Source organism: Barbus barbus, assembly GCF_936440315.1.
Source record: "Barbus barbus genome assembly, chromosome: 8".
NCBI classification, from domain to species: Eukaryota; Metazoa; Chordata; class Actinopteri; order Cypriniformes; family Cyprinidae; genus Barbus; species Barbus barbus.
Genome location: NC_136736.1, coordinates 27,315,050 through 27,328,556, shown reverse-complemented (window position 1 = coordinate 27,328,556; position 13,507 = coordinate 27,315,050).

Here is a 13,507-nt window from a genome sequence, read left to right as displayed (position 1 = left end):
CACTGGAATTGAATGTGATTTAAGTTGTTTACATTTGACTGTATAGTACCTTGGACTACTGCACTTCCAACACGGTACAGTAAAATACTATTACAAATTTTTATGTAAAAAGTATGCTGCGGAGCAACATTCACCCTATTATTTTTTAAAGAAAATTCTATCAGTATACAATGCACAGTATACCATTTTCTATACAAATTCTGTAAGGTATACTATTGTTGCCAGCATATACTCAATAGAAAATTGGGTCCACTTTATATTGTGTCCCTAATACCTGTGCACTTACATAGTAACTAGATGTGTACATAGTATTTAACAACAGTGTAAGTACTCATTGGTACATAGTATCTACAGCTTTAATATTTCTGTAACTACACACCTGTAACAACCCTCAAAAAGGTATGTGTAAGTACAAATGTGTAACAGGACATTGGTAACAACACTTGTTTCACGTCACTAAGTACTTGTGTAACAGGAATTATATAGTACACTAAATTTTGTAACAACAGTATGTATAAGAGTAATTAGAACAATTTGATCCAGGGGGTGGAAACGGGTAGGTTTAGGGATATGTAAAGTGGGAGGAGTTGGATCTCGATTTGGAGTTGGTGCACCACTGCAATACCAGTGTACTTACATGGTAACTCCTCAGGAACTGTCCACTTAATATAAAGTGTAACATTCTGGACACCAACCACAATTTATATGTAAAGCCTAACTTACTGGCCGCTGCTTTGTAACATCAAAGTAATTACATGGTAAATCCATAGGAATTGTCTACTTAATATAAAATGTAACACATTCTTTACCAAAAAGTGTTGTTACCAATGTGTTGTTACACATACCATTCAGTGGGTTGTTACATATGTGTAGTTGCTCAAACATTAGAGCTGTAGATACTATGTACCAAGGTGTACTTACACTGTGGTTACATTCTACGTACACATCTATTTACTATGCAAGTACACAGCTATTAGGGACACTTAATATAAAGTGGGACCCAAAATTTTATCACAAAATACAACATGCTTGACTTAACCTTCCATTTCCAGTGTGATACATTAGCATAAATAAATAAATAAAAAATAGATAAATAAATAACACTGATTTCTCAAATTTCCATTTAGACTCAAGTGATCAGACTGAGAATACTGCATATACCACTCACACACAATTAGCAAAAAGTAAGAAGTATAAAATAGTACAGTATGTAGTTGGCTGTATTATGCTACTCAAATAAATAAATAAATAAATAAATAAATAAATAAATATCATAATACTTTTGCTGCTGGAATTTATATCCACAAAGTGAGGTTTCATAAAAAAACTGTATGAAAAATAATGAGATTAATAATTTTATATTATAAACATATATAGGGATGGAACGGTATGCGTATCGAACTGTACGGTTTACGGGGAAAATTCCAAATGGAAGTGATCATCCCTATCCCCTTGGAGTGGGGACTTTGGAGTGAGCAGGGCACCTGCGTGCCATTATTTAGTCATTTGGAATGCACTTGGCAAAGTCAGAGACATAATCATTAGGTGTGTTCGACTTGAACCGGCACTGTGCAGAATGATCAGTGTTTGACATCTTAACACACCAAGCGGACGGTTGGCCGTCGGGCAGTTTTTGTACGTCGACCGACTAAGTTTTCTCAGTGTGTTCCACACCGTCGGCTGAAGTTGGTCCTCGTCGCCTTTGGTTCAGCCGATTCGACATGTTGAATCGGCGTCGGGGCTCGTCGGTCAGTCTCCCGGAGGGCCATCTGATCATTTTGATTGGCTGTTCAGCTGGCGAACCAGTGCGTGAGAAAGGTGCAGAACGGACGTGCTACTTTGACCGTCGGGTGTCGAGCGTCGAGCGTCGGCTTGGTGTGTCAGGGCAACTTTGGACCCAGACTCTGCCGACGTGAGCCGACCCCGCAGTCTTGGTCCGCGTCGGCTTGGTGTGTACCGGGCTAAAGTACTGCGAGAGCCATAAGAGAGCAGATGGATCCTTATGCTTTCGAATCGTTCTCGTGGTACTTTGATGTCATAAACTGATCACTCTGTGCAGCGCCGCTTCAAGTCGAACACACACCTATAATCTTCAGATGACAACGCAGCACTGTGTGCGTCAGCAGATGTCGCTGTTTTAATGCCACAAATGTTTTTTTTAAGTTGTTGCTAGCATAACTGTTGCAAATGAACATACACTTTATATTTTAAAATGTTTTTAAAGTTTTTTTGTTATATAATAGGCTATATAAAAACTATTATGTATTCAACTTTTTAAAATGTAAAATGTATATTTTTTTTTATGCCGGTGTCCGTCAGTGAATCTGCTGACGCACACCGTGTTGCGATGTCACGGGAACATCCCAGCTGAAGATAATCGTCTCTCCCTTTGCCAAGTGCATTTTTTTTAAGTATTCAAAAATCAAGTCTTAAAATCAACCCTAACGCACTCTTAGTGCTAACACATGCATTTTTTTAAGTATTCAAAAACAGCTCCTAGAATTCCTCAACATTAAGACAATTACAAAAGCATATACAGTATGTGCACTCACACCAATACAACAATTCTCTGGGGGTACAAGAATGTGTTAAATTCTCCACATCGGATGTCTGACAGGCAACCGTTTTTTTTTTTTTCCGGATATGTGTGTGTGTGTGTCTGTGTGTGTGAGAGATGCTTTGACAGCACTCCATCTCTGCATCTGACATCAGCAAATTTACCAGCTAGACCCTTAGAGACAAGCTTTAAATATCCCTAGGATCATATATATGCACTGTGACGCACACGCAGAGACTCTGATGGTTCCTGTGCTTATATGGCTGATTATACAGGAGAGATCAAAAGAACACTCAGAGAGTTTAATCTCTGTCAAAGAGTGAAGAGGGTGTCTGTCGCTGTCAATCTCTCTCCTTCTCTCAGGCGCGTACTGTACATGCAGCCTCCCATCACTTTTACATCCAGAACATTTCCAAATGCATCATGTCAACAAGGATAAAAATCATTATTTCCTGCATTAAAAATAATCTAATCTACCCAATGGCTAAATTTATTGCTCGGCGTTTGAGCTTTCATAGCCCATAAAGGATAAAGTTAAAAATCACAAAGTAAAAAAAAAAACTTTGAAAACAAGCAGCCATGCAATATAACTACTGTCAGTGTGAGTAAAGACACATCTCCTGTGTGATCACGCATGTTGAATGATGGTAAAATATAAAGGAAGTCAACGCTACTTTGAGTGATTTCAGTGTTCTAAGATAGATCTCTGCACCCATTCAGTGATAAAAATGAATACATTTAAAAGTCATAAATTGTCATCATGATGGTGAGTTTTATTCATGTAGTGAAAATCGTTCTTCTTTTTCATATGTATTATACAAACTGCAGCAATTTATTTACAAAGGCTTTCCTATCCAGAATGTCAATTTTAGCTTGCCAGAAAACTGATTCCTTGTCAAAATAGAATGACGTCTTTAAAACTGAAAAGTCATGCTTTAACTGTCATGAGGCATGTGCTTTCGCAGGATCTTTCTCCATCTTCCAAAGATCAAGTTGTTTTTTTTCTGCATCTATCTATCTAGACACCACATACTGTATTCCAGGATGCCACTTATGTCCCCAAATAAATAAATTAGACCTATAAATTGAATGTGGATAGAATATCACTGTTTATCTAGATAATTTAGAGTTGAACATGTTGACAATTTTGTTGAAGCAAAGGAGGGAAGAACAAAGGACAGGAAATATCAGAACAAAAGTTCTAAGAATTATTTCAGTCTCTCATAAGCAAGAACCACCTTCTTCGTCTTTGAAAATGTTGTAGATAAAGTAAATTCATTTAAATTACTTTTACATTCCATCAAAAAGTTACATATTGTAATATTATTATGAACTTAAAATGTCACAATTTATTTTGAAATATTATGGAATAAAAGCTCTGTTTAATTTCCCTCTTGCATGCATTACAAAGAACATCAACATTTCCTAAGAGTTGTGTCCAATTTTTACCAGGATGACTGCATTTTCTAGGCCATTTTATCATTATTTGTCCATCCTCATGTCTTTCTATACCTGACTGACTTTCTGTCTTTTATGAGAGGGGAAAAAACAACAACAACAAAAATAAAATTCTGAATAATATTCATGTGGCATTTTTTATCTGACAGTTCAAACAAACCAGTACGGACAAGCTTCAATGACAATAAGTAGTCTAAATGAGACAGTGAGTCAAATTTTGATTACTGAATAAATCAGTCAGATTTGTGGACAAACTGTTCTTCACAAATTATGAACCTAAGAATGACTAGGAAGATTTTTTTGTGGTGACAAATCAAGATTTTACCATCTAAAAACCAGTAATGTGGCACTGCGAAACTACAAGAAAAAAACAGCATTGGCAAAATGCTACAGCTTGTGTGTCATCACGGTATTTGCAGTCGCCAAATCACTTCTTGTTAATACTCAGGTGCAAATGAACCGCGAGAAAGGTTGTGTCACCACGGAAACACAGGTGTACTTGAGGTGACCGTTGGAGGTTAATTAGCCCAATAAAGAAGCTGGTGATTAAGTGGGTGGGTTGAGAGGAGAAGACCTGATGTCAACTTTCTGGTTAGCAAGTTGGAATACTGTGTAGATTAAAACATGCACAGATGCATTTACACGGCCATCTAATTTCACACAGTTCACACACTGGCTATTTTAGGAATGGAATGCTAGCATCCTTACTACAGATTGTGCAGTACACAGTAGTGCCTAATAGTATGTGAAACAGAATGCATTACGCAAAAATAAACCACTTAAACATTAGTATTCTACACTTTTGTCACATGACCTCATCACACTGCAGTTTTAATTCATCTCTTAATTAATCTCGTTTTAATTAATCTCATTAGATCTGTCAGTTATCATAGAAATGAAAATTAACATTGTATTTTTTTATTCTAATTTAATGACTTATTTCTTAGGGTATGGTTGCATGCTATTCTAAATAATTTATTGTTCTCAAAACTATTATTTGAAACCTTAATTTTTTTGTGCTGGGTGAAAGCTCACTGAACGAACCATAAAAAGTACTACCCAAGTAGCATTACAGAGATTCTCTTGTGGTGCATTCTAGTGGATTCTTCAGTATGAGATGGCATTTTCTGTGGATCTCTGGAACTATAAAAGGTAGAATACTTTGTGAACTATTTACAATGCAAAATTATCTCATTTGACTATCTATAAATAGAATTTACAGTCGAATGATGTTGTGTCGGATAGCTTATGGAGTTTCCTTGTTATTCAAAAACAGATTTTCTAAAAAAACAGCTCAGACTTATTGGTTTATTGTTGTCAAGGGAGTTTGTCATTCTGCAGCACAAAGTTCATAATCTCAAATCCATCCATAAATCCATCTAGGCCTATTTGTATACTCGCGTATCCTATGCAGGGTCACAGGTAGTGGTACTGGTAAGTAACAAACCCAGCATATCTCAGCAACTTTTCTACATGACAGCACACAAATTATTAAATATTTTAAAAAGGTTTTTTCTTTGTTGTACACTGTAAAAATAATTTTTAGATTGACCCTTAATTCTTAACTTTTAACATTTTGTGAAGATTAAGCTTCCCCTTTTTCCTTTCACTGACTAAAAATGCTTATTTTAGACCCAATATTTTGTCTCCTATTAATGGAAATCACCTGCTAGAGCTCCAGGAGATGGTGAGAGAAAAGAAAGAAATGTAGAAAAAGAGCAGGTTAGCTTTAACATACTGCAAGCACAAAGCCTGAGGGAAAGCCAAATGTTTTACTAATTAAATAAACTTTTATCAGCAACACAAGAAATGTAACAGAGGGAGGCAAAGTATTCAATAGTGATGATGCTGTGTGTGAGAGAAACTGAACAAAACATCCAATCACAATCAAGAATGTGTATAAAATGTCCTAATGGTGTCCTTCAGCAAGAGTCAACAATAAACTGAAGGTAGACCTTTATTTGTCTTTTAAAAACACTAATAAACTGATCGCCTTGATTGACTGAACTACACAAGCTAAAAAAAAACATTAGTAATTATACTTAAGAGTATCTCCGGGAGGGATTTAAAAAGAGATTTTTGCAGGATTTCTTATTAAAATTTCATAATGCAATTTCAGCGTGATACGTTTTATATAGGATTAGCTCTAAAAAATGAAAGTAACTAATCCTCCATTGATGGCGTTCTGTACCTTTTCTCCCTTCTTCCAAGTCAGAGAGGAACAGAAAGGGGTGGGGGGTGGAATAGAGTATGAATGTTCTTCGGTGCCAATTCAAGGCTTATTTTAGAGTCAGTTGAAGAGGGTCTGGATTGAGAGAGTGAATGAAATAAAATCAGGCTGAGAGAAAGAAAAGCTACACGAAGAACAAGGCCACCTCTCATGCGTGCAGCGTCCTTCACGCAGTTTAAATGGGCTGGCCACTCAACCATACCAACACCAGAGGGAGAGTGAACGAGAGAGAAGGTGAGGTAGCTGCATTTTTACACAAAAAAAGGATTTAATTTTTGGTGAAAAGCAGATGATCTCTTCTATAGTGCCCTATTCTTGTTTTTTCACCCTGTCATTTCAAGGGAAGTAGAGAAGAGGGAGCGATAGCAATGAGAGAGCTGAGCCAGTTTACTGTATATGCTCAAGCTGAAAAACTATTATACCGTGTTTACATATCACCTCTTATCATCCATCACAAACAATCCATATCATCCTATGATCCACCCAGCATGCATCACTGGAAACGTCAGCTTCCTCTAAACCACCAATGCACGATGCCTTCAGTTTATTATCTTTAGAAGCTGAACATTTACGGTTCTGTAATGCTGCCATATCACTTTATGAAACTGCATGTGTTGAGGAGCATTTACAGTGGGTTTTAATCTATTCCTGAGAGCATAATTATTTCCGCGGTTCTTACTCACTCTTATTTTCTTCGCTAGGTGTTGAGAACTGCTTCTGACCCGACATATTAAATTATTTTACAGTAGATGATCTGCAAAATCACTTTATTCTGATCCCTCAGCAGGAATCTTAAAATGGTCATCTGTAGTAGTATAAATAAGTGGTGTGCAAAATTGAAAGAAATGCTTTCAAATTGCAGATAATGGGACTCTGAGGCAATGATGTTGACAAAAGCTCTGACAGAAGCATCGCACACCAGTTACACTCAAGGAAAGTCCCTATGAAATTAAGTGTTTTTTTAAATAATTATTATGAATAAAAAGGGAATAAATAAATATATTGGATTATGATTGTGCCATTATTTATGTAGTCGCAGAATGTAAACAGTGTTATCACACTCTCTCTCTCTCTCTCTCTCTCTCTCTCTTTAAAATCACACTCATTCCACTTTAAGTTTAGGAAAAATCGAAATTAAAAGGCTTTTGTTGTTTTCTATGTACTGGTTGAGTTCTGTATTAGTTAAAATATTTGTCTTACTAAAACATGAATCATATACATATGTAATATTATTATAGAAAAGTAGATACAACCTTTGATATATTTGAGAATAATATATGTTTTGCATAAAATTAAAAAATATATATACTACATATTTATATACTAATATATATATATATATATATATATATATATATAGTGCCCTCCACTAATATTGGCACCCTTGGTAAATATGAGTAAAGGCGACTGTGGAAATAAACCTGCATTGTTTATCCTTTTTAGCTTTCATTCAAACCAAAGTAAAACAATTGAAAGTGCGGAGAAAATCTCATGATGAAATGAATGTTTTTCTCCAATGGATGTTGGCCACAATTATTGGCAGCCCTAGAAATTCTTATGAGTAAAATATCTCTGAAGTATATTCCCATTATATATATCCATCTATCTATCATCTGTCTTGGTCAAACTGGTCTGCACGATCCCCACATGCATTAGTTAGTGTGCGCTTCTCTGATATTCTCTGTGTGAGAGGTACCTGGTCTGACCTTCAAGGAAGGCCGGGGTTAACTACATGTGATATGGCCTCCTTTTATTCTTAAACCGAGTTACTGCTACAGTCAATACAGTGTGCTCTGCCTGCATTTGTTCACATTGTGTTTATTACAGTGCGTACTAACACTACGCTCTTTATACAACAGGCCACCTACACCACGTCTACATACTGTGGAATGAAAGGACTTCCTCTCCTTTTTTTTCTCTTTCACTCTTCCATATTCAGCATGAGATCTTCTGGGCTACCAAAAGAGAATCTTCTCTGACTACATAAGGCATTTCTCTTTTGGGTCTCTGCTAAAATAATAATTTGATAATTCTTCAGTAAACCTCTTTGCTCAAGTGACAGTTAATAAATGGCAAACAAACATTACTTCCTGTTTCTGTATCCTGTTGTAGCTAAGCACAGCCATGAGTGGAATGTTTAATCATACAGTGACACCTAACACTACATGTAAAATATATGAATGTCATTGCATTTGAACCAAAATATCACCAAGTGCCATTTGTTCTAAGCAATGATACCACAAGAAGATTTATCAAGAAAACCACATAAAAAAGAGGTTGTTGTAAATTATCAAGCAATAGATACTTTGAGGGTGTCAAAATTTTGTAGAACATTCCCTTAAATATTCACGGAAGGACCACTTTTTTTTCATCGTGTCTGGCATAGTTCACCAAAAAAAAAAATCATGATTCACTCATCACTAAAACTGTAGCTAGGTTTCCATTACAGATTTGCGCAAAACTTTAGTGTTATTTTAAAAATGGCGATAAAAAACCCAATGCTAAATAGTATTTAAACATATCTTTTTTGCTCTCGCAACAAGTCATGGTGACAGATGTTCGTAGGTTGACGCATATCACAGCCACTGCACTAGCCATTATTTTTAATCATGTTTAAATGTGTATCTTTAGCAAAACAGTGTGGAGAGCCCCTTCTCCGGGTGTGTGTTCACGGTGTGTGTGTGTGTTCACTGCTGTGTGTGTGTGCACTTTGGATGGGTTAAATGCAGAGCACAAATTCTGAGTATGGGTCACCATACTTGGCAGTATATCACTTCACTTCACTTCTGGGATGATTCTATGTGACCCCGGACTACAAAACCAGGGATAAATTGTATAAATTGAGATTTATACATCATCTGAAAGCTGAATACATAAGCTTTCAATTGATGTATGGTTTGTTAGCATAGGACAATATTTGGCCAAAATCCAACTATTTGAAAATTGCCTTTAAAGCTGTCCAAATGAAGTTCTTAGCAAAGCATATTACTAATCAAAATTTATGTTTTTATATATTTACAGTAGGACATTTACAAAATATCTTCATGGAACATGATCTTTACATAATATCCTAATGATTTTTGGCATAAAAAAGAAATCAGTAATTTTGACCCCTACAAATTTTGGCTATTGCTACAAATATACCCCAGCGACTTGAGACTGGTTTTGTGGTCCAGGGTCACATATAAACACAAGCTCAAGTGACCACAATCAGCTCCAGAGGCCGTGTCAGTAAATAAGAGATTATCCAATCATTAATGGCAAGCAAAGTCCCTTACACTTGAGAGCGGCCACATATGAGGTGTTTGTTAGAGGTTATAGTATGTTAAAGAGTGATCATGTGACTTTTACGTATGCCAGGCGACCTGTAAATGCGAAAAAACTGTTTCCATTGCATTTGCAAAATATTCCTTTTTCAAATTGCCTGAAAAACCACCCCATGTTGTCAGAGAGTCACCACAGTCACCGCAATCTCCACCAACAACACTCACCAAATCACAATCCCCTAATTTCTGATCACCGCCACCTGTCAGCACTAATTAGCAGCACTATATCCCTGCACTCCTCCCGTTCACTCAATGTCTGGTCTCAAACATTCTATGTTGACTAACCTGACCCACTTCCCTTTTGTCTACCTACCAGTTGCTCCTGTGTTCCTATCCCCGTTCTCCATCGCTCCTGTGCTCCACCGTCTCCACGCTCCGCTGTTCCCTCTGGATCCACTGGATTAGAAAACAAGAACATTTACACTCAAGAGACTTTTCCCCGCCTGCTTACCCGGACTTACTGCTCATCTCATTCCCCTCTGCTGCTTTTCAATAAACCTGTTGTTTGTATTGCACTTACCTCTGTGTCCTGTGTCTATCTGCTGACATATGTGAGTGTAAAAACAGTTTTTTTTTTTTCTTTCCCCGATATATATGGAAAGTTTTGCAAAATGTACGTGTTTCCATTGGGCGTATTTTCAATTCGCAATTTCAATTGCCTCAAAAGGGTAATGGAAATGTGGCTTTTATATTTTGAGAAATGTCTTAGGGGATCAATGGTGACCAAATCAATTCGGTTACCAACATTCTTTAAAAAATTTTCCTTTGAGTTCTGCAGAAAAAAAGAATGACATAAGATTTAGAACAACATGATGGGTTAACCATCCCTTTAAAAAGGACTTTGTTTGGGACCACTGTGTGTATCTCAGTACAAAATTTGTTTTTCCTTTACTTACAGTACAGTATACTGTAATTAATGTGACATTGAACTATTTTCATATTACATTTCTTTACACAATTCATTGATATCTACAATTAAACAATTTGTGCTGTGACTTTAATCGCTGCTCTCGTGTTGTCGACGAAATACATTCAATTTACAATGCTTGTCGTAACTGGTTGCTTCATCCGTTTAATTCAGTTGTGTATTAGAGAGTCTTTCACATTATGACTGTACTTAGCAATAGGAGTAATTAAGGATAGGCTGCATAGCACGATGATCTATGAGTAAATTAAAGAGCCAGTCTCCGTGGGCCAAAGATAAGAATCGTATTTCCATTAGGTCGATAGCAAAGAGTTCCAATAGCATGAAAAATGTGCTTCACGCACTCTTCCTTCCTCACCCTCGCTCTGTCTTCCGTGCAGCGCACAGGATCTGGATGCAAAAAGTGCATTGTTTCATCATAATGGAGATGTTGAACACGATGAATATGTTTGTATTATGCGCATGCATTAAATCCACCTCCGTGCCTACGTGGGATAATTAAACGGTGAGGCACCTGGAACAAAAGCTGGACACAAAAGGACTCAAACTTCTTAATGACTTCAGCCAAAAGCTCTGCGTCATGGGGTCGTGCATGCTCGAATCGATCCATTCCCCTGCTGCTCCCGCGGCGCAGCCCTGACCTTGTCCTAAGTTAGTGTAATTAATTAAAATCTGGAGAGGCGTTGATGCATGATGGATTGTTCCTTCTTGTTTGTTACAGCTGCGGCGGTAATCGCAGAGTAGCGTTTCCATCTGAAGCTCCCTGCCACTTTCTATATATATTTATTGTCATGTCAGCATCGAAGACTCTTCAAGAGTCACTTCATTACAGAATATCATTTAAAAATGGACCAACACACACAAAGAAGCTATTTCAGTATGGACCTCTCTTAAACACAATGATTTTCACCCAAAAAATGAAAAACTGCTGAAAATTCACTCACTGTCAGGCCGTCCAACACGTAGATGGGTTTGCTACTTCATCAGAATAGATTTGGAGAAATTTAACATTATATCACTTGCTTATCAATGAATCCTTAGAAGTGAATTGGTGCCAGAATGAGAGTTCAAACAACTGATAAGAACACCACAATAATCCACAAGAAGTGTCCATCATTAAGGCATTTAACTTTAAACCACTTTGGCCAAACGACAAGTCCGTTAGAGGTGTTTTGAACCATTTTCACTTGTAAATGATGCTTGATCTGTGCATGTTTCTCCCCCGATTCAGACAAAACTACTTTTTCACTGGAGAATGAAATGGACTTGTTTTTTAGCCTGAAACAGTATGAAGGTAAAAACGTCTTAATGATGGATTTATTTCTTGCAAACACAACTTTTCACTTCACACAATATTTACTGATGGACTGGAGTCATGCGGATTACTTGTGGATTATTGTGATGCTTTTTATCAGCTGTTTGGACTCTTATTCTGACAGCACCCACTCACTGCAAAAGGATCCACTGGTGAGCAGGTGATGTAATGCTAAATTTCTCCAAATCTGTTCAGATGAAGAAACAAATCTACCTCTTGGATGGCCTGAGGGCGAGTTAATTTCCAGCCAATTTTCATTTATAAGTGACCTATTCCTTTAAACCCTAAACATCACAGAGCTACACTGTTAGATTTACAAAAAAACAAAACACTTTTTAAATAAAGACCACTTGAATGCGAAAGTGTAAAATCAGCTGGTAGAAAACACTTACCATTTTTATCTAAAAGTAATAGAAGCACGTTGTAAGACAGCAGCTGACCTTGAAGTAAATGTTGAAAATCGGTTACATCCATTATTGAGCCACAATAATTAAACTAATTGTTGGATGTTCAGGGTCGCTCAGTAGGAATCACAATGGTGCAACAGTCATATTCAGAATCAAAAACACCCACACCCTCACCTTAACCCTCAATCCTACACAAGCATGCATCCAGAAGAGGATTCTCTATTCATAAAAATCTTACTTATGCTGAGCGAACTCACAGAGAACCCACTCCAAAAGCCAATTAACCCGCACATTCATGCAATCAATGACAGCTATACAGATCCTACACCTTGGGCGAGAATGAAATCTGTAATGAAGTCTTACCCGGTCAAACACTCGCTGGCTGTTGTGAGTGTAATAGCCCATTTAACAGAGAATTGGTCTGGTTTAGTGTCAGTAAACTTTGACTTCAATCTCAATGTTCTCACATCATATTTGAACAACACCGTTATTCCACGCTGAGTAGTGTGAGGTGGGATTTGGGAGGGATGAGTGAGGTTTAAATCTTTTAAAGAGTTTGATATTCACTGCACAAAATCAAACACGCCAAGGCCCATCTCATTCCAGACATCGTTTTGCAGAATAATGTTGCTGAGAAAGAGAAAGTGAGACAGAGATGAAAAGAGAACAATTATTGCTTGGCTGCTGGCAGAATCGGCAGATGCTCATCATGTCATATCTTGGCAAACATCATTTCATTTCTCAAAATGGCACGATATTCATTACCTCTGTCCTCCTCTCTGACGCAAACGCATGAGTGCTGATTTTAATAGATGTTTTTGTTTAGTGCGTAAGGTCAAGGAGGAAGAGAAAGAGTGGTATAGTCCCACACCCATATCATCCTCCTGCCATGACGTTCTGATTGATGAATGAAACACAAATCACTACATCTGAAAAAAAAGAAAGACAGCGTGACAGACAAACCATGTTTTCCTCTTGTTCTGTCTCTCTGTGGACCCTAAAAGTAAGCTAATAAAACAATTCCAACTCGGATCAATATTTCATGCCCATTTATCTTCCATGTTATAGGTCATATAATAATTAGGGCATACACCCCCAAAAATCCTTTAGGGTGACTGTTCACCCATTCAGGGTTTATTTAATGACCATCTGACTGTTTATTATTCATTACATACTTTCTGCAAATCACGATCCTAGTAGAATTATTTTCTGAAAGGAATATCTCATTATTTCCATCAATGAGTTCCTGTATCTGTGTCTCTCTTAAAAGTGTAGCTAATCATCTCCAC